Below are 21,180 nucleotides of genomic sequence, written 5' to 3'. Positions count from 1 at the left end.
TTAAAAATTAAATAAGGGATAAATCGTTCCAAGAGTAAATTCGCTCCATGATGAGAATCAAGTGGCGAATGGACAGTGAAACGTAATTTAGAGTCAAACAAAGTTCAAGTGGTACATGCTATGAAACGCGGCGCAGATACTATTACACTGTACAAGTAATACTATTTAGATCGAGAACGATTTATCGATCAATTTGTTCGGTTCGTTGTCAAATTTTGTTTGCCCCTCGTTGAATCGATAAAATCACGTTTGAAAGAGGGAATGATAAATAGATTGCTTTGATAGATTTAATAAATTTTAACGCAAATATAGATGTTTCGGCAACAAACGATAACTCGAACGATTGTAAATACAGTACCGAAATTGTTTGTTCGATACTGCGCGATCCATATAGTTTGTAAATGGATATTTCACAATATCCCGGATAATTTGAAAACTGCACCCCAATCAGCGGACTTCGATCCAATGGAGCACGTTTGCACGATGTTTGGAACGAGTCGGCTCGCTCGAACAAATTTAAATACTGTTAATAAAATTCGCTCGGAAGTATTCCTTTCAAAGGCCTCGAAATGGAAACCTCGTTGAAAAGAAACGAACGTTTAAAACGTCGAATAGACGGAAGGAAGTTCCGAAAGGAGTGTCCGCGAAGAATCGAAAATATTTTAACGACTCGCAGCTACTAAGAGTATTCGTAGCTTAAAAATTGTACAGTGTCGATCCATTCCTCCGGTACACTGCGTAATAGTCAACGAACTGCCTCTCTGTCGAGGAGTTTTCCAGGTATCCGTTCCCGTGGGCGTTAATTAATTTTTTCGCGAAGGGTGTAACACGAAATCACGAAGATCGACCGCGTCTACCGGAAGTTCCCTAACTCTGTCCGCTGGATGGTGGATGCTTTGAAATTACGGGCGTGTCGGCGTTCTTTGAGCCGTAGAAAAAAGAGAAGTCGGTGGTGAGTTGTCACTCGTCGACGTCAGTGGCGAGTAGCTGGAAACTGAAGAAAATGGAAAAGTGCCGCGGCGTGTCGAGTCACTCGTTCTCGGGGATCGTCGAAAATGAGTGCAAGGGTCGTGGCCAGTCGACGCGAACCTGGCGAAAAGGGTCGAAGCCAACGGGGTAGCGGGGATCGGGACACGAGGGGACGAAAGGGCGGAATTGAATTCGCTGTCAGGAATGGGGTGGGGGTGGGTGGGTACTACGGTGGCATTATTAATTTACGGGGATCAAAGGCGGTGTCACGCGAGGCTAATTAGTCCCGTGCGACGTGACGACGAAACGCGGCCTCGCACGGCTTCCGAATGGTCGAATCCATTCTGCGAAAGAGTCGGCGAAAATTTAATTACGATCTGGACCACGTTCGCGTATAGGCTTTAATGATTCTCGAGGACCGGTTCGTCGATGAAAGAGCCGGCCACTCGCGATGGATCGAGGACTGGGTGATTCGGTCGTTTCGAAAACCTTTCAACGTCCCGCGCGGAGGTGTTCGATGTTAACCCATTGCGGTCAAGGTTCGAAGATAGTATTTTTAAGTACGAAATTATTCAACGTGATCTTTCCTTCTCTCTGCGGTACGGGAGAACCTCGATTGTCGAAGAACATTAAGCGTGACGGTTCGTGGAGTAATCAAGGTAACTTGTTACGCGTTTACGCGTTATATCTTCACACACTGGTTATCCTTCCTACTCTCTTTATTTACTCCAATTAATATAGAAGTATTCATTGATTTCAATTAATACGGGAGTATATCACGTTACTGTAATACTAGGATATAAGTAGAAAATATAATAGCGTTTCAGAGGTATTTATCGAGTCACGACTTGGAGAAAGAATAATTTCGAGCACGGTGATCCGTGGTCTTTCGTCATCGTTACGGAATTTATTTCTCGGTAATGCCACGTTGATTCTTCGGTCGCAGAAAAATCCACGCGCCCGTGTTCGACGTCGTTATCGTTGAATCGCTTCCCGTTCAATGTTACGCTCATTGTACAAAGTTGATTCAAAGTCTGACCTGTACACCGAACGAGATTCAATCGTAGAATCGTAATCGTTCGGTGTTTCGTTAACAGAAAGTCGTATAAATATTGTTCACCGTCCGATGTGTGTACAAGTGTCCGGATAACGTCCCCGAATATTAGGTTCTTGCTCCCGCAGCCGAAAATATTTATCATTCCACCCTCCTCGGGAAATGTTTGCCGACTTCTTGGTACGGAGCACGCCGCCGGAGAGGACAGCGCGACCGGACGAGTAATGGACCGATCAGGGTGACGGAGAGCGAAACAATCTGGAATTTGTTCTCCCGGTAAGCCTCGTGGCTTTCTTGTTTTTCAACTGGCCGACTTTGGCGGACGTACCGGAAATTACGGCGTGGCGCCCCTCGATTTCTTCCATCTCCGGCGGAGATGTAGCGAGTCACGGTGTGTGTTCGCCTTCGGGGTGGCCGGGATAAACCACGGTGCACAATCTAAGTCGAACGATAACGAGGCGATCGACGTGTTTCCTCGGTGAAATTCTTGCCTCGAGTTTTCCCCCGATCTCCACCCTTCGCTGTCTTTGCACTGGAGACGTGATTTTCGCCCCGACGTGGTAAATTCGAACCGATCGCGATTCTAATAATAATCTGTTTCTATTCCTCGTCGAAGTACGATAACAAATCGATCGAATAAATATCTATGCGTTAATTGTACAATTTTGTACGATGCCAGGGGCCTCGATAAGGTAACAGAGTCTACTCGGACGACAAGACCTTTTTCGGTATTCCAGGGTTAGCCGCTTCTTTTTCAACGTAATATTTTCTCACTGCGATGTTTCACAGAATTGTGAACAACGAAAAAATCGATTCAATCGTCTATTCAATCTCTGTTGGAATTTCTCGTTCGAGAAAGAAATCGTCACGGGGGAAGGTACAGACGAGAACACTTTCCTTAACGATACCTCGATAATTTCTCTTTGGAGTTTAACCCCTGGTGGGAAGCACTCTCGCGGGCAACGATCAAAATTACGATTCGTTTCGAAGTTAACTCGTAACCGATCACAAATGACCCCGTACCGGTTTTCGTCCACTTCTCTCGGTTTCGGTGCACGCAATTACCACCGTCGAGTGTCCGATCGAAGTTATGGATGGATCGAAGAAACTTTACTCTTTAAATGTCTCGAGAGAACGATAGCCTCGAAGTATCGGCAGTCGTTTATCATGAACTGCTCGACAGTATTCAAGCGGAGTGGAATGTCGGCGAGTTGCGAGCAAAGTTGAAGTTCACGGTGGCTTTCCCCCTAATAAATCAATATCGACAGGGATGTTGTGCCTTTTTGTTGTCTTCGATGCGTTCCTCTTCCGTGCGAAATATCGCGTTTCATCCGTATCGAATTTTTCCATCGAGCCTCCGTCGTTTGCGTTACACGTTGAAAGCGTTCGGTGAAATTTCGATGTTCTCCAACGAAGGAAAGATCACGTGTAACTGCTCGGTTCCCCATAATTCTTTCGGAATTGAATTCGCTCGTTTGCTCGTTCGTTCTGTCGATTCGTCGCCAGGGGGCACATCATTCTTCCGGAACGAGCTTTATGAAACGGGAGTACCCGACATTACGCAAGGACAGGAAGGGATGAAACGTTCATCGTCGACTTGCATTAATATTCGTAATTGCAATATCCGACGAAAACTGCACCGGCAGCGACACCCGATAATAAATTACCGTCGAACGAGAGTGAGATTACAGATAGACGCCACGGTTTTTGCGGATCCTTCCAGCGAATAATTAATTTTCGCCGGAACCAGGCCGGGGAGAGTAAAGCTCTGTCGGGAAGTCTAAGGACATTCCGACGGGGTGGATTCGACCCCCGCCGATGCAAAGAGGAACCTTACTAATTCCAGTTGCCCGAACTTTCCGCATATAATTTGCAACTTCGTTACTTTCTCGTCCAACTTCATTGAAATTTGCATTGTACCGCGGATTGGTTCAATTAAACGAACGGAAAAATTTCAGGAAGTCGTCGTCGTCGTCGTCGTCGCGATCTCGACCTATCCGTTCGAAAGATCGGTATTTCCCACGAGGTTTACCCGGTAGGTTAAACCACGTGTGCTTCTATTAGCGCTCGTGGCGCTTCATAACGATGCCGCGAATGGATGAAAAATATTTATCGTCTCGAGGAACGAGTCTCGGTGAAACTCGTCAATTCGAACAGTTCGAGTTCTCGCGCGATGGTTTAGAAAGAAACTCGATCCTCTCGCGTTTAATTCCTTGTTGTACCGACACTTTGTCCGCGCGTAAACGCAAAACTGATACTTTCGTGAGTCGTCAACGCTTGCTCTCGGTTGTTTGCACTTTGTGAGAATTTATACCGATTCGACGATGTAACATTAACGGGGAATCGGGCAGGGCCGGGAAACATTTTATTGGAATAAAAGTTGACGAATAAAATCCATCTGTAACAATTTATTCGCGATGTTTTATCGATTGGGTGATTAAATTGTCATTGGTTCCTCGTGAAATGTTTCGTTCTATAATTCAAATTCTAATTTATTCGCCCGTTAAAGGGTAACATGTTGTTTCGGCCGTTGTTCGAAAACTTTTGTCCGGATATAAATTTTGCACGCCTCTGGCATTGAATAATATTGGATAAATTACTACATATCGAGGCACGTAAATATGCTAACGAGATGCTTTCTCTAATTTAAAATTTTGTAGCGAATTAGTCGGAGCGGTGCACACGGGAAATATTTGTAGTCAACATCCATTAGGACAACCTTTGCAGAACGTTTCATTTTAACGAAGCCGCGCAAATTGGCGTTCAAGTCATTAGGGATTTCGGGAAATGTTTTGTGTCAACTTCGTATTTAAAGATTTTCGCGGCGAACCTTGCAAATCTGTTATTTAGTACGTAGAGGACTGGACAAATTATGCGTACCGTGTATTTAAATAAAGGAGCTCCCTAAATGGTTAATTACTCTCTCCACTTGGACGAGAGAGACGACTGAACGCAAGACATCGATCGTTCGATTATTACGTCTTTGGATGTGCTCGAAATAAAACAAAAGGGCAGATTTTTATTTATATTTCCCGATGTAAAAATGTAAAATAGTTCGCGGCATTGATTTATCGTAAAATTTGTTCCGTTCTATTTCTAAGGTTCCTAGAACGAAAGAACATCGATGCGACGGCACCGAAATAATACGCTAATGGTGTGCATTCTATCGACGACAATTTGTTCTAGCACACCTGGCAACGTTAACCGTGGTGGAGGACATTATCTCATCGTGTCGCACAGCCAGAGAAGTGGACTGTATTTAATCGTATGCAAGCGCATAGAGACAAAATATAACCTTGTCTCTGCGGCGAATGTACGCCTTGCCGATTACTCGAATGGAAACGACGAATGGAGGCTGTAAAGCTCCAAATCTCTGTGTTCCGTGAGCAACGAGTACCACGGCTACTGGAGAACCGGTCCCGGTGGCTGATAACGGGGGCTTATCTCGCCGTGCGATCTCTCACGATACGGACTTGTTACGTCGAGCAAAGAAAAGAGATCGAACAGTCGAGGAATTAAATGGCGGTAGATCGTTTCTTACCATCGTGAACATTTTTGGGAACTATTAGCTCGGGAAGCGACACATCGATGGACCTATTCGCGAGCAACGGTAACGCGAATCCGACATTAGACCAACGTAATTCTCTACCGAGTCACACCTGCGTTAGATCGTGTATTATAATAGTCAATGAGTTACGCGACGGAGAAATTATTCTCCGAAGAATATTTTAGGAATATATTTCCGACACCTTCTTTCGTGGCATATTCCACCGTATCCGAATAAAACGGACACTTTCTACCCTAATGTAAGAATAATTCGAAAGAAAATCCACGCGAACGAACAAGATGAAAATCTTTCCATTTCAAAATGAACAAACATCGCTTCCCAGTTCGAACAATATTTGAACCGTGATATTGTTAACGAGAGATCGATTCGAACGAAAGGCTACCCCTTGCGTAGCCTCTTTCGAGCCCGAACGCGATGATAAATCGACGACAATTTGTTCGAGTATTTTCGAGTATTTTCCAAGTACACGCGGTGCATCGCGCGCATCGAAGATGCAACGCCCGTTGAAGGGACGATTTAAAAAAAAAAAAAATAGAAACGGTACTTCCGTCGTAATTACCGGCGAACTGCTCTCGTTCGTGGCTCGATCTTCGATAACGTGTTTCCTAATTGGGGAAAAGGAAAATAGGGGAGGAGAGAGAAAAAGGAAAATAAAATTTGATCGCGGCCCCGTAACAACGGTTAGAGTTTCTCGACGGGCGGCGCGCATCGATTCGAAAAGCCAAGAGATAGAGAGCTATCGCGTACCCAGACTTGGCAGCGATTCTTGCCAGCGCCGAGGCAGCAGAAAATATTTTTTTCATCCGGCGCCACCCTCTTATAGGTTACAGAGCGCGGACCGTTTCATTACGTCCCATTGTGCTTTCGCGTTCGGGCGTCGTTTCGTTTCGAGGCGCGACACGGCCGACTCTTCGCCACCGAAATTTCGCTCTAATTGCAGACAAATTAATGTCACCGGACGAGCACGCTCCGCGGCGTTGATTGGTGCGTTCACCGCGTATCCGGGGCCGGCGGCGCGACAACCCGTGATCACGCGAACGAAAACTGTATGCGCAACGCTGTAACACCGTGCACTCTCCCGTATAATGTGTTAATTCGCTCGGGGACTTTATTAAATTTCTTTTTTTTTTTTTTTCTTTTTTTTACCTACACCCGCTCCAACGAAACATAAGTTCTGGGACGAGGAGGGTACGGCTGTTGAATTCAATCTACGGAGATTCGAGTCCTCGGTCAGATTACAGGAGATCTGTAGAGGATCTCACAGGTGTCGATAAACAGGTTCTTCGTTACGGTCGGTCGTTTCTTCTTGTATAATCGAAACTGCATTGGAAACGTATCTGCGTCGAATTTGTCGAATAAATTTTTAAAAATTTATTCGCTTTTTCATTTATTTTGTTTCTTTAACTGCGATCTGTTGGTTTTCGAACATTTTACTGAAAAGTTAAGGTAGAATGTGAAGAAAAACGTAGAATCAATGTATATCAAAATTATTAGTATTTATTTTTCTATAATTCACATCACGCTAAAATACTTACTAAAAGTATTAAGAAGAGAAAAGGTAATTGTAATTGATGGAATTAACGGAAAAGCTTTTAAGTAATTTTAAATTGAATTTTTTGATAGTTAATTTTACGAATTAATTACGTCTTGGTTATTAATACGACTTACAGTGTTTCAAGTATTTTTGTGTACCACGATCTCGTTAATAGTTTGTTAAGTCTTTTGATAATTCTCTGAAGTGATCGTCTTTTCATACAAACAAATTAATTACCTACTCGTATCTTTTCGTATCTTATTCGATTAAAGAGAAATTATTCGTGACCCATGTACAGCGTTGAATCGTCGAACTTTAAAGGTTTTCAATCACGCATGATCTATACCGTTTTGAATTAAATGTAGATACGTTAAAAGTTTCTTGACAAATATTTCAATCTTCCAGGTTCATCATAGAGATATAATTACCATGATTAAAATCGTTTCGAATCGAAAATAAATTGATATTTATATATTCAATTAGTCTCGAATTAAAGAGAAATTATTTCTTTCGTCGTCTACCTGAGAAATATTCATCAATTCGTATAATTATCAGCGTTCAAAGTTGCGTTTATGTTTACCACTTTGCATGAATATTTCGTAAGCTTTCCGTTAAATGTTCTCCCCGGGTATTACGTTTAAAAGTGCCCCTGGCGTAAAAATAAAAGATTAGAATTTCAAATTATTTCATACTACGAGACGGTAACGTTCGCGTCTCGATAGCTCCACATTCTTCGTTTAATTGTGATCTCGATACTACCGTGCCTCGAGGGTTCAAAGAACCTGGATCGTTCGAAAGGACATTTGATATTTCACGATCCAAATGTACCTATCGGGACATTTTCGAACGTTTCCGGGGGTCCAATTTATTCGAACAAGTCGCACGGCGTGTGCCGACCGAATCGTTTTTATTTCTCGCTATCATGGTAATTCCGCAACGAGAAAGGGAAATTTACACTCGGAGAGGTGAAAAGCTCCGATCCCTAATAAGTAGAATTAAAGCTCGCAAGCTGCGGACGGGCGTCGCTCCCTACCCCCCCGAATCGAATTACACGAATTTAGAGGGATTGTGGGATTTCGCGTACCTTTTTCGCGTTTTCTTCTTTTTTTTTTCTCAATGCAACCGCCACCGATACACGTTGACCGACGTTTAAATTCGAAAGTGGAACACGTCACGGGACACGGGATGAATACTAAGGGTCTGTCGGGTTGAATTGATTCGATTCGAAAGGGTTTGTAGGCCCTAAAATCAATTAGGGAAAACACGGACCGTAGCCGCGCGCGAGAGACACTTATCGTAAGATATTTCGTGAAATTTTTCGTTCCCACAAATCTCGCTTATTTCTCTTCCTATAAGCAATGGGGCAATCTTCTCTCTCTCTCTCTCTCTCTCTCTCTCTCTCTCTCTCTCTCTCTCTTTGTTTCGCAAACGTCGAGATTTTCATATCGGTTTGTATTAAATTCTCCCGTGGATTCCTTGGCCGGCGCGAAAAGGAAATTGCGAATCTTGAATCGGGGGGGCTCCTTCGCGCGGTCGTCGGAGGTTTAAGGGTCAGCGTGACGTTGTAGAAAGGACCGGGGCAAGACTCTGGACGGCGCACGATGAATAAATTACGAGGACAGTGACACGGAACCGGCGAGATGAGTAGCTGAGATAGAGGTCTGCTCTATTTTCGAACACGGCTGGCCCATCCTTCGACCGGTCCACTTTTTCGACTCGCGAATAATTATACGCCACGAATCGTCGACGAACAACCGATTTACTCGACGGACGATTTTTAGTATCGTTTGTACGTCCGTGTCGCGGTAGGTGAAAATTTAAAAGAAATTTACATCAGCAATTGGAATTTCCATTCTTTACGCCAATGCGTTGGGGAGAGTTTGTACAGCGACACGACGAGGACTCTTCCAACGAAGAGACATCCTTTTATTCTTGTACGAGGTTCATTGATCCGTTGTTGAAGATGTTGTACAAGTGGGGTTGGTGCGTGCTGTTAATTTATCGCGATGTTTGACCCTTCGTTCTTGGATAACATTTGCGACGAGTGCCAAGATCTTCGCGAAGAGTTTCGTTGGGGTCATACCAGGGCACATCGGTCATTGTAGGAAGAACTTTTTCACTGGATTCTCGAAAGAGGGTTTCGTACCGTAGATTTTACAACTATTTTGTAAATGAAGATTTTCTTCTGGTAACTTTGATCTTTTATTAATTATTTTAATGCCATCCTTTTAATACCGTACAATTTAACCCTTCTCGCGGGGCTGAAAATATAGGATGACTGGAATAATTAAAGGAAGTCGAATCAAAGACGAAGTTTATGAAAAGAGCTTACGAAGATTTCCAAAGAATCTCGCTCGTACATTTTAAATAAAAAAGGTGGTCCATTGTGCGAAAAATGCAACACTAAAGGTATCGTGCACCATCTTATTTGTCGTTCCGACAAATTTCCCATCGATGCGTCGCGCGTTAATATTAATTCCATCCGTGTAAAAGATTGCTCGAAGTATCCCAAAGTATTACAGCCTTGAAAATTTGTCGAAGAAATTAAACTTTACGTAATCAACGGTTTCAAGTTGTCTCCGAACGAACGATGAAGCTGCAATCAGGAGAAACTTTGCTCGTACAACTACCTTTTGCGTGGCTGGTTAAAATAACGTTTCCTCGAATTAGGGAGGCGAGGACTGGTCGGTGAATTCGGTCAGTGTCTTGTCGAAATTAGATCGTGCAACTGTTAATACATTTTGCAATTCAACGACGATCAGACCGCGCGTCACTGTAAATTTCACGTATATTCTACGTGCATCACATGTACGCTGTACGCTGCGCGAGCTCACTTCAATTACGGGACGTATTCGTTCGAAATCAAGTTACGAGGAATGAATTGCAATCGAGATTGAAGGGTACGGATAGCGAATATACACAAATAAACGAAATACGCACGGCAAATGGGCAGTTAATAAAAGTGACGGTTCGTAGCAGTCGAAACTGGTGAATTATAATCTCATCGTGACGCAAGTGGCGAAACGTAGATGCAAAAAAATTCGAAACCGTTGCACGTTTCCATACCCAGATTCCTAATTATCGTATCCGTGCTGTCCTATTGGAATATATCCTTTTTACGTTTCGTTGCTTATGAATTTGGATTGTCGAAGACACGCGTACACGTGAAAATTCCTACATTTTGCTTATCCGATCTCTGCATTTCAGGTTTCAACGAAAACTCCGAAATTTAATAACATCTAAAATTGTATCATCTAGAAATTTCCATTTTTTCCATTAGTGCCGCGAGAAGCTTTCTGCGTAGGCTAACAAAGTTTATCGCGTTATGTATGTTTTCGAATCGTCATCTTACTTCAGTGGTCGAGTAAAAAAATTAAAACGAAAGCAATTAAAAAACGTGACGCGAGCATAAAGTGATTGTAAAATCAAAAAATTTTGACAAAAGTGATGGCGAACAACTAACCCAAGTTACTTACCGTATCACAACCAAAGGGTTTCCACTCCCGTGACAATGGGAGTAATTAATCCTATTATTTGACTCAATTTTTCTTTCAAGGGACAGCAAGAAACGATTGAAATTCTACAAAGTATCGATACGAATGCAATATTTGGCAACAGCAGCTAATGGAAGCGAGGCGCCAGCCGGTTTTCACGCGATGTTTATTCTATAATTCGTGCCTCTGTTACTCGTTCCCTTACAGGGGAGCGCCATTTTGTACGAGCCGCGCTAAATCACGGACGACGTTCATCGCGGCGAGTGACCCAGAAATTAAAGTATTCCATCCGGAGCGTCTTCGTTTGCGTGATCGCCCGTTATTTCGTTTATTAAAACGAGTTTGCAAAATTGCCAGATATTGTAGTCGCCGTTGGACATTCACGTGGATCCGAGCGAGCAACGTCTAACCGGTTCTTGGATCTATCCACTCGGAGTTCGCCGGATATTCCGACTGGATATACCTTCCGGTGTGCGTCACGGTGCGCGATTAGCTTCCCTGTTTCCACCCTAAATCACTGCTAACGTGCTTGTCAGGACTGACCTAAAGTTATGGCAGTCGATGCAGGGAACACGACCCGTTCGGTTACAATGCGCTCGGTGCACCATCATTGAACGAAAGAATTTCCGAGCAGCTAGGAAAGTTTGCTTCTCGAAAGCACTTTACTTGGAGGGTAATTTCTCAATTTTTTTCCGAATTCGATAATTCGCTCGTTGGATTGCCTAGTTATCGAGATTCTCGAACACGGTGATCCTAGAATAGGTCGGGTTTTGTAACCCTAACTCGAACGGATCTGTGTACAGGCAAACTTTGACTACTTAGACCTGCCTTGCAAAACGGGACGCTTGAAAGTCTACGAATTGTAACGATTATTTTTCTTTACCATGCGTTAGTTTCTTCTGAATTCGATAACTCGTTCGTCGATATACTGGGTGTTGAGATTTTTAGGGTGGATGGTTCTAGAAGGAATTAGGTTTCAGCGATTTTGTAATGTAACCATTAAAGTTTCAAAAGTTATAAAGATTATTTATTTATTGTTTCGTAAACTACGGTTCTTTCCTATTCGTAAAGGAATTACACGTCTACTACATTGTGTACAGTGAAGTGCATGGATTCTTGCCAGCTAAGGAGTAAATGGCTCGGTTCAAGCTACTCCTCGTTGGTCCATGTCCTTAGTTTTCTACACTAACCGCTCAGCAGCTGCGCAGTGTAGCTGCGCAGAATCATTATGCCGCTGACTGCATCGCAAAACGATTCTAACCTATGCGCGACAAGTTTCACGAAATAAGAGTATTCTGTTAATGTACACTTTGTTGCGCATTTAATGTATTTTGCATATTCTATCGCGTTAGATATGTGTACTGTATTTATGTCTTTTAATTAGAATATAAAACGTATCGGTCACGTTTATCGAAATACTCGAAGCGCAACGATGTGTATTTAATAAATCATAGGTTAATCCTCGAATCGATGGCCTATTTGTAACTACACGAATATCGCGAGTTATTAACAGAGTCTGTTCGTCTGGTCTTTGCCATTATTGCTCAGTACTGTACACCGTACGCTGATCTAATCCAGACACCGTTGGATGATGTTTGAGAACAACGTGAAAAGATGAAAAACGGACACACCATCGGAGCAAGCACTATGCTACAATGCTGGTCTTACCACGTGTCATAAATCTTGCACACAAATGACCGAGCCATGCGTCTTACATCACCAACTAACCCCCACGTTTCTCAATTAGATAAAATACACAGAAAACGTAGAGTCTCGAGGCGGAAACTAAACGTCGGTCTAAAGTCGAACGAAACGTCTAATAATGGTATTACTTCGACAATGAAAAGTGGAATTTTCTCGAAGAACGATCCTATCATTTATTATCATCGCACCGAGACTAAAACCAAAGACTCCGTAGAGGAGTAGCGGAATAAAAGTCCATTAATAAATTAAAAATACTATTATCGTATCACGTTCTATTATACATTTAATTCCACGAGAACGAATAATAATATCCCTTCTATATGTATTGCGCGTAAATAATTCGCCCATAGAGGAAAATGTATTCCTTAACATGGAATTACACGAAATGAAATATTTTGCCGCGGTCGTTGAAAACCGGAATGTTTTATGTAGTCTCGTAACGAGTATGTTTAAAATTACAAAACACAAAGATTGTGTGGTTTCGGTAAACGAAGAATTATTATTACGTATTAGTGAGTTTCGTTAAAAAAAAAAAGATAGACTTAACTATTCATCCCAAAACGACCTCTCCTGTTTACAATGGAAACTGTTTACAATGGAACATATAACGGATATGTTGTAGAGAGATAGAGTTTCGTGTCTATTTTATTCCAGCACTTTTCCAAATCTGTCTACGACATTGTTTTTACTCATAGAACACCCTGTATAAACGAGGGCATTCAGTTAACTTTCCAAGGCAAGTATCCTCATCATAACGGATCAGTTCACTGCTAACTCTCGTGGAACAGAGGTAGGAGTTGTGCCTGCTGCGAGAGAGAGAGAATAAACGTAACCTTGAACCATTAATTCGTCTTGCCTTGCTCCCGATTCAACGATTGTGTTTCGTTCGTTCATCGTACCTCATCGACTCGAAAATATTAGAAACTGGACGTGTTCCGCTCCGATCAAATTTTCTTGCGTATCGCAAGTTCGTATCTCGATCGTGAATGCTATTGCCTTCCATCAAATTAATTCTTTACCCAAAAGTTGCAATTCGAACGTACATTTCGGTGATTCTCGTTGTCCAATGCTTCGACCCTCGAATTTGATCATTCTCCGTGCCAAACGCCTTTTACTTATTTCCTGACACTCTTTACCGCGATGAATCGGTAAGTTCGGTTCGTAACATTTTAAGCGGACAGGATACATCTCGAGAGACCAGGAACCGATCTCGGATGATACTTTGAGACAGTCGGTGTACCGAACGAACAGCGAACCGGTCCCACGTACTTCGTAAAAGTTCGTGCTCCGTGGGAAAGTTCGCTGGAGATTTTGAGATACCTTTGGGCACACCTGGAGAGTGTCGTTCGGTACCGAGAGAGTTCCGCGACTCTTATCTGGGGAACGTTTCCGCCTGGCACGGAACCCGTTCGCGAACTTTCTTCTCTCGCGTAATAATTCACCCGTATTCATATTCATGCATGGCGCATGCATATTCACAATATATTTCCCCGTGGAGCTGGTGCGGTGGAAAGTGTAAATTATTTCCTGGCAAATTGATAGCTGCTAGGAACGTTCCGAGGGCGCGGGCAGCCGGTGGATCGCTGACAGATAAACGTGCAACGAATCTGGGACCCGTAGCCGTGGTCCCGGAAACCGTCGATTTACAGGTATCCATGTGCTTGACCTAACGCCGCGTTTATTGCGTTCCCGGAAGTGCCCCTTTCGACTTGTTCCAGGTGTTTCTTTGATCGACGACCGCGTCAATTCTTAAATTTCATCTAGAAAAATGTTCCGCAAAGGGGAACGGTCTTCTACGATCGGAAGATAGTGTTAAAGTATTTGCGAAACAAAGAAGGCACGAAGAGACTTTTATGTGTGTATACGTACAATGAAAGATAAAAATAAAATGTATTTAACGGTAGGAACGATAGTAACAATAGTATGTAAGAATAGAGATGTGTGAAATTGCTTTTGGATTCGGTCTTTGGTAGCGATGCACTTTGAATGGGTAACATTTCAGAAGTCAAGTTTATTTAATCGTTAATAATCGTTTTCTGATTCGTAATTATTTCTTGCAGGTAAATGAGAAGAAACGCGAAGAATCTTGGAATCGTTCCCTAAAATAGTTCGACCAACGGTGGCATACTACACTATTGCGCTATAGTGGCTTCGTAAATTCAACACATCCAACACTGAACCGAATTCAGAGAGTTGCTACTTTCTAGTAGTCCGCTCGGGAATGTCGCCGGATGGCGTATATCAACAATCCTATCAACGTGGAATTAATTAAAAAATCAAATTATCCGGTGCCTCTGGGAATCCCGCGGTGCTCGTCCAGGTTCAAAGAATAAAATGCCATTGTATTATCTCAGTTCACTGTTGCGCATATTTTTATGAAAAAAAAGAGAAAAAAGAAATGAGACGATAAAAAAATAGAATTGTTACGCAGTTTAACTTTTTCCTCTATCGTTTATTTCGTTCGTCGGCTGTACACGTACGAGATCGAGTAGTGTAATTTACTCTTTATAGGAATACCAAGCTTCGGATAACCGGTTTAAGGACCAATTTCCAACGGGGATGATTAACCCTCTCGAAAAATAATTTTGTTTGCCTCTCGTGCGCGTATCTCGATTGTTTTCATTATTTCTGAACGTTCTACCAAATAATTTATCCTCCGTTTTAAATAATTCTCTTTAATCCTACGGTTCGCAGCGTACCACTGGCGATGCATAATTCTTTTGTTATAAATAATAACTGTTACGCTTCAACCCTCGCTAAATATTCACTCGTATACACTTTATCGACCTTATTTGCACAATGAAAAAGAAAGTCCCGCTAAAACGATCGAGTAACTTTTGTATCGGGAACTTAGTTTTTAAAACTCGTTTTAGTAACGATGGAAAGTGTCGGGAGTGCTGCGCAAAAATTACATTAAGGTTTCGAATTTTTTACAAAAAAAGAAAAAGAGACGAGTAATATTTAATTTTAGCAATAACGACCATATTTATCGACGAGTAACGTTCCATTCCCGTTCGTATTTACATCGTAATTCGATCTTAATTTTATACAATACGTACGAAAATCTCTTCGTATCTCCAGCATCCGTGTTCCTTCTTTTAAAATTACCGTTCCGATCTCGAAAGGTGGTTCACCCTCGGAAAACGTTTTTTTTTCACGAAATGAAACAATTCGTGCAATATAGAATTAAATTTTACATCACGTTGCCACGCGTCTTTCGTTTCGGTTTCAGATCGTTACCGATAGAAGTCCGTTGTGGAGATCTCGGAACCGTTCGCTATTCAACGACAGAAATACACATCTCTCGGTCGTTAATTTGTTAAGAAATAATACGGAGGACCGGGCACCTCGATCGAACTAAACCGAGGGTTCGCGAGCAGCACGGTCAGCATCGATCGCGCATCGGCCCTGGAATCTCGGTGAGCCGGATGAGTTGATCTTTCATTGTCCTCGTTGCTTTCACCGGTAGAGCCCGCACTTCCGACTTCCGTTTCTTCTATTTCTTTTTCTTTTTTTTTTCTTTCGCGTTTTCTCTTCTCCCCTCTCCGGTCCGTATAAAGGCACAGCCAACGACCCGAGTATCTCGTCTCGAATTCTACCGAACTTTTCTCCGAGGCGTATAGGTGATCGCTGGTCTCCGGGATCCAATAAATCGCCGGTGTTCTTCCACCCTCGGGCGCGCGTTCCGTCTTCGTTCCACCCGTGGCTTATTTGCACCCCGTCTCCTCTCACGGGTACTTCTTCATCCCCTCCCCTCTCTCCTTTTCTCTCGCGCGCGCTCGATTATACTCGCTCCCGCTTTCTTCTTCTTCTTCTTCTTCTTCTTCTGTGTTTTTCCATCTCTGTTCTCAGCCCGCAGTCAAACTTCGTCGACGAACGGGGATGGCATTCTCGCGTCTCGCTGGAACTCGAGCGAGACGGAGAGACGAACGGATGGCGGGGACGACAGGGGTGAAGAAAAGCTCGGATGAGACGGAGAACGCGCAACCGCCCGATGAAGACGGAACGAGGGTGAGTTGTATCGAGAACGAGAAAGCGGAACGGGGACAGAGGAAATGTGTGTCGGCGAAACAAAGACGAGACAGAGCTTAAGGAACACGGGGAGAGGGTGTAACCGTTTTATAGCGTCGGAGGAGGCCGACAACTGTTTCGAAGAACGGCCGAGGAGGATCGAAACGACGAATACGGGAACGGAGATACGTCCGATTGTTTTGGTCGCGTCACGAACTCACGGTAACCGTATCCCGGGGACAACATTCTGCTCGTTCGAACGGTGTTGCGTAAGACACGCGGTACCTTGTACTTCTAACGCCGTTTACGTATCTATTTCGCGAATAGAGCGAAGGAACTAGCGAGAGAGAAGAATCGGAGTTGCACAGGGAACCGAAACTGAAAAAAAACCGGGGATATTGTATCGTAATAAGTAGCTACGGAAAGATCACGGCACGAACGTCAAAGGAAAACAGAGGAGAGACCGATAAAGGAAGAGTTTCATCGGTGGAAGAAAGGAGAGGGGTGTCTTTGTGGCGGGGGATGGAAACAAGACGCGGAAGGACGGAGAGAGAGAGAGAGAGAGAGAGAGAGAGAGAGAGAGAGAGGGAGAGAGAGAAAGCAACGCGTCACGTGCGACCGGACAAGGAAGGAGACACAGAATGGGGAGTGGGAGTGGGGGTAGGTAGAGAATCAGCGCACAGCTACACCCCACCGTGACGGTAGCGGCAGTCAGTCGTCCGCGCACCTTCGTTCGGCGAGGGTTATCGTGTTCGGTGGTGCGATATTCTCCTTGTTGCGAGTGACGGATCGTCAACCGCTCGTCATTCGTCGATCAGCTGATACCTCCTGGGTTAGTGCTCCGCCGATCACCTCGTCGTCGAAGCTGTCCAAGCTAACGTAACCTTCCACGCGACGCTTCCAGCTCCAGTTTACGCGGAATTGGGTGAGCATCGTGAAAAGATTTCTCTATTCGTTTTGTACGTAATCCCTCGATCGTTTCGCGGTATACGCTCGGTCCTCGCGGTCACGGATGACCTTAACCGTTCGGAGAGGTATCGAGTTTCGATCGAAGAAAATATTTCTCGCGAGCTACGCGACGACCTCGACGTGTACGTGTCGCTGCTTCGATAACCTCGCGTTTAATCCCCGAATCGAACCACAGCCACGGATTATCACGGGAATAAGGTTAGTTTCGACGATACACCGTTCGCAACGTGTTTGCATTGTCGCGAGCGAGGCGAGCGGGACCCGTGTATGTTTTCCTTTCTTTCCCTCGTTTTTTTGTTCACCATCTACGCGCAAGAGAAGCAATCGATACCCGATTCTCGAGATGTAACCAAGGACGCGCCGCGGCTTATCCGCAGCGACACGATAGAAATGAATGGATCGCGCACCATGAATTTCACCCCCCACCCCACACCCCCACCCCTTGTTTCGCGTTGTCCAGCGTCCCGTTTCGCGAGCTCGACCATGGCGCGTTGTTACGTTTCGATGGTTCACCTTTTCTCGAGTGCTTCGAAACGGCGGTTTCTTTCCGTAAGTTGATTCGCGAGGAAGAACGTAAGCGGAGCTCACGGTTCCTCGAGGGGGATGAATTTCGAGAAATCTCTTCGCCGACAATAGGATTGTTTCTCTCGGTGGCTCGTTGGCTCGTTATCGCTTTTGAACGTAGTTTTCGATGAAATGTTCTTTCCTTGGACAAAGCGTACCCATTCCGCGATTAATAAAATAGCTTGGCGCGACAATGGACGCGGTGTCTCGCGACGCGGCACAAAGACGTCGCGTATTGTCTTTCGAAATGTTTCCGTTCCCGGTTCACGGTCTCCGTCGTGACGTAAAACGGAGAATAATCTCTCTATTACGTTACGGAGGAACGTGTCCCTGTAGCAGCTTCCCAGGGCTTCGCAATTCTCTTTTATGGCGCTCGAACAGCGTTCGACCGCTCTCCGGGCGAAACACGCGCGGAAACGTTCGACGCTGATGCACGAAATTTCGGCCGGTTGCAAGCCATAAAAGTCGTTGTAATTCCTGAAACTTCGGGGCCACGTGCAGCCGGATCTAACGAACGGGGTAGCTAGCTGGGTCAAACGCGGCTGAGAAACTCCGTTCCCTTGTTAGAGATACAGAAACGGTTCGCTAATTATTCCGAGGGGCAAAGTTTCTTCGTCCTCGATGGACGATCTTTTTGTATTTAAACGCGTCTTTCTCTCCTAAGCGATTACATTATTTTCCGCTTCGTTCGCGCGAACTGCGATCACGCAGTTCCATTCTCGTTCCTCTCGTATCAGATCGTAATCAAATTTCAAAGATTTTCATCGGTGTAACGTGTAGCGTATTCTTAGCAAGAATCTTCCAATCTTCGATTAGAGATACGTACACGTTTCAAGTGAAGTTTTATGCTATTCCAACGATTCGACGTCTCTTTGTACGTGTAAGAGAAATTAGCGACACACGCGTTGCGTAAGTGCGCAAGAGGGTGAAACTTATCTAAAATGTTATTAATCTCCTCGTACTCGCACTCAGAGTTGCGTTCGATATTATTTTGCTCGGTTTACATTGGCGTTGTGTAAACTAATCGTGAACACAATTACAGGTAGCGTACCAACCTACAAAATGATTCATAAAGGGAAAATAGATGGTCGATATTGTAACAACGGTATAAATTATTCGAGACCAGCGAGACTACGTGTAGCGTGTATACGGGTCGAGATTCAATCTCGATGATCGATAGGAAAGAATCGATCGATCGAGTAAAATGCGTACGTTCGAAAGCAATTTTACGAGATTTTCATCAACAGAGACTGCCGATAAAATTTAACGCGAGTCGAGAGCTTTTATGCCTGAGAATGCCCTCGTACCAATACCGTAACAGATACGCGATATCTTGTTACATTTAATTTATCGTTGTGCTTAATTTTCCTCGTACTTAAATATTTCTGCACATCGATATTTTTCCTCACGATTGATCTTCAATGTCCTTGAACGACCTTTGATCGTAAGTTGCATAACTGTCGTAATTTAAAAACATAATTGAAGCTCTCGTAATTACCAGCAAGGACCATCTTAAATTCGAATGGCGGTCAAACTGTGCCTTATCTTTGTACCACTCCCTATAACGTGTAATTTATCAACGGTAGTAGTAGTCGTACAAGAATCGTATTATTGTTGGTATTTGCACAGTGTGTGAACAGGTGGTCAATGTTTTCTTTCAACCTTCCCGGTTCCTCGAGCTGTTTTTGCATCGGTTACCCGAACGATTTGTCCGTTTGTTAATCAACTATGGGCGCGCGTGGAAACGGTGGCAGATGCGCGATAAATGTTTGCGGGTTATTATTAATTATATCTCTGGTTCCTAAACACGAATTCGTCTATGCTGCCGTTTCAACTTGTACAAATTTGCGGTCGCGTTAGTTCTAGGTCGTATGGTTCGTTTATACCTGGATGTATAGCGAGAATAGTAACATCGTTTTAACTGGCGATGTTCATCCGCTCGGAGCTAATGTTTGTTCATGTAAATTTTACCCGTTGCCAGTAATGGTTTCCTACGAACCTATTCGCCGTTCACCGTGAGTCCCATTGTAACCTGGAACCGTTTCCCTGACATTGTTTGTTTTTGTTGGCCGCGTGTATGCGCTCTTGTCGATAGTGTCGCCATTCTCCGGAAAAATATACGCAGCGCGCCAGTCGGACGATAAAACGAAAGAGAAAAAAGAAAAATTCCACACGAATTGAAAATACATCTCGGCAACCGACTTGCCGATGGAGATGTTCCTTTTTCCGGAATTAATAAATCTCCGAGATATGGAATCACGTTTCAAAGTTTGCGCAGCGTTTTTGCAAACGTACGAGTCCACTTGGGTACGACGCACGAAATCGTAAGTTCGAAAACGTTGCACGGTCGAGTGTCTCTACTCGGTGATGGGCATTCTGTATCGTTCACGATACACCTTGCAAACCGTGGGACCCGGTGGATAGACTTCTTAGAAGAAGTTAGGGTCATTCTTGAGAGGTTTACTCCATCGAGCGTGAACGGGTGAATTCCTAAGGGTGGTTTCCCCATCCCGAAGCGATACCCCTTGGAAACAAAGTTGTCCCGCGCGTCTAGCGAATGCGTTGCGTTCGAAATACCGTCTCGGGGCTCTGCTCGCGAGAGTTCGAAATTTTCGGGTACGTTCACCGATTCGAGTGACACGCGATTATCCTAACGATGCGAGTGACCCTTGGTTGAACGGCCGGGCCTTTTTTATGGTCAGCTTCGTAACTAGCTGCTGGGAAAGAGTTTCGACGTTTTATGGAACTTGAGACCCAACGTGCGCGAAGGGTCTAATGAACGGTCCGTACGAGGGTCGAATCGGAAAGTAGAGTTCTGCTCCCGGTTGTCGCCTCGTGGAAATTGTTCCTGAGTTATATCACGTTGAACTATCTCCCGCCTTACGGTCCGCAGGATGTATGTACCTTGAACTTTTCCAAGTTTGCGCTCGACAGTGGAAGCGTGAGGTGGTGAACAAGAAGCGGCGATCAATCGGTATTAAGAACCGCGCCAGTTCGATGAAAAGCGAGAAAGAGGGGGAGTGAGGGAGGGATTGCGAATAAAAAATTTCGAGAGCTGGTAGCGACGTATTGCGAGCCACGCGAAGAACGTACGCGCGTGCTCTTAGAAACGACAACTACGTTGTCTTCGCTCGTTACGAATCTAGTGGATCGTACGATTGTTGCAAATTCGATGCCCCACAAAGATCTCCGATCTTGCTTCCCGCGAAGCGATCTTCGAACGGGGTGTTCGATGCACCGTTATTTCTAAATAACTTCAATTTATCGAACGAACGTTACTCGGAAATGTATGCACAATTTATCTGCTTTCCTC

The 21,180-nt window shown here is 44.2% G+C and overlaps 1 protein-coding gene across 1 annotated transcript in view; it reads left to right on the top strand.

Annotated features, from left to right (window-relative positions):
* The first annotated feature begins 17,080 nt into the window (after positions 1-17,080).
* LOC143146756 (uncharacterized) overlaps positions 17,081-21,180 on the top strand; it is a 202,487-nt gene continuing 198,387 nt past the window's right edge. Inside the window, exon 1 of the mRNA XM_076311362.1 lies at positions 17,081-17,259. The gene's annotated coding sequence lies outside the window, so the exon portion shown is untranslated. The remainder of the gene's footprint in view (positions 17,260-21,180) is intronic.

Source organism: Ptiloglossa arizonensis, chromosome 5 (genome assembly GCF_051014685.1).
Source record: "Ptiloglossa arizonensis isolate GNS036 chromosome 5, iyPtiAriz1_principal, whole genome shotgun sequence".
Taxonomy (NCBI): domain Eukaryota; kingdom Metazoa; phylum Arthropoda; class Insecta; order Hymenoptera; family Colletidae; genus Ptiloglossa; species Ptiloglossa arizonensis.
Note: the sequence above shows the minus strand (reverse complement) of the source record. Positions and strands in the feature narration are given on the sequence as shown.